Below are 1,952 nucleotides of genomic sequence, written 5' to 3' on the forward strand. Positions count from 1 at the left end.
AAATTTATGGCTGACAGCATCAGCTACAACATTGACTTTGTCGGGATGGTAATGAACTTCAAGATCATAATCCTTAATTAATTCCAGCCATCTTCTTTGCCTCATATTCAGATCACTCTGAATGAAGATATATTTGAGACTCTTATGGTCAGTGTAGATGTTACAATGAGTACCCATAAGATAGTGTCTCCAAATCTTGAGAGCATGAATAACCGCTGCTAGCTCAAGATCATGAGTTGGATAATTGATTTCATGAGGTCGGAGAGTTCGGGAAGCATACGCAATAACTCGATTTTCTTGCATAAGAACACAGCCAAGACTAGTACCCAATGCATCACAATAAACATTGTACGGCTTACTATTGTCAGGTTGAGCCAAGACTGGTGCTGTGGTCAGATGTTCTCTTAAGGTGTGGAAAGCTTCATCGCATTTTGCATCCCAATTATACTTCACACCTTTCTTTTAAAAGCTCAGTCATTGGTTTAGCAATCCTGGAGAAGTCCGGAATGAATCTGCGGTAATATCTTGCTAGACCGAGAAAACTGTGGATTTGATGAACGGAAGTAGGAGGTTTCCAGTCCATCATTTCTTGGACTTTGCTAGGATCTACTGATATGCCTTCACTTGAAATAGTGTGCCCCAAAAATTTCACACTATTCAGCCAAAACTCACATTTCAAGAATTTAGCATATAGTTGATAGTCCCGTAGACGTTGAAGAACGATACGCTAATGCTTCATGTGTTCATATTCAGTTTTGGAGTAGATCAAGATATCGTCAATGAAAACCACAACGAATTTATCAAGTTCCGGTATGAATACCGAGTTCATGAGATACATGAAATAGGTAGGAGCATTTGTGAGACCGAAAGACATGACTAGATATTCATATAACCCATATCTTGTTTAGAAGGCGGTCTTCGGAATATCACAAGGTCTGATCTTAATTTGATGATAACCCACACGAAGATCAATCTTGGAAAAGATCTTGGCTCCAGCCAATTGATCAAACAAAATATCAATGCGAGGAAGGGGATATTTATTTTTGATAGTAACCGCATTGAGAGGCCGGTAATCAACACACAACCTCAAGCTGTCATCTTTCTTTTTCACGAACAGAGCTGGGAAACCCCATGGTGAAGAACTTGGGCGGATATAACCCTTGTCTAAAAGTTCTTGTAATTGAATTTTCAGTTCAGCTAATTCTTTGGGTGGCATTCGATACGGCCTTTTTGTTATGGGAGCGGTACCGGGCTGAAGTTCAATAATGAATTCTATATCCCGATCTGGTGGCATTCCAGGCAAGTCATCTAGAAAAATATTGGCATACTCGCATACCACAGGAATATCTTCAAATTTGATGTCTTTCATGGCGAATGCACAAGAGTTTATGCACTCTCGAAATGGCAGATAAAGAGTCGAACTACCAAGGATGGGGGAATTCAGTTCAATAGCTCAGGAAGAGATATCTAAAATTGCCCCATGACGACTCATCCAATCCATTTCCAAAATTATGTCCATGCCTTCTAGTGCTAGTAGGATCAAGTCTGTTTTGAAAATCTTGCTGCCCAATTTTATTGGCACATTTCTTATGATTTGGTTTGATGCAATTCTCCCACCAGGTGTAGATATCATATATGACCCTTGTGTATGACAAAAATCTAAACCAGCTTTTGTTCCAAATTTAGCACTAATGAAGCTATGAGATGCACCAGAATCGAATAATATAACTGCGGGTTTGTGATGAATAGAAAATGTACCCGTCATAACTGGCGCTCCCTCAGGAAGTTCAGCAAGAGTGGTGAAATTAATTCGCCCTTGCCTGACTTGCACAGTCTGCTTCTTGCCTTTGTTCTGATTATCCCGACGGAATTCTTGCCCTTGAGATTGTCCCGCTTGGGGGCATTGCTTGGCAAAGTGATTCAGACTCCTGCACTTGAAACAACGGTTGTTG

This window comes from Panicum virgatum, chromosome 8K (assembly GCF_016808335.1).
Source record: "Panicum virgatum strain AP13 chromosome 8K, P.virgatum_v5, whole genome shotgun sequence".
NCBI lineage: Eukaryota > Viridiplantae > Streptophyta > Magnoliopsida > Poales > Poaceae > Panicum > Panicum virgatum.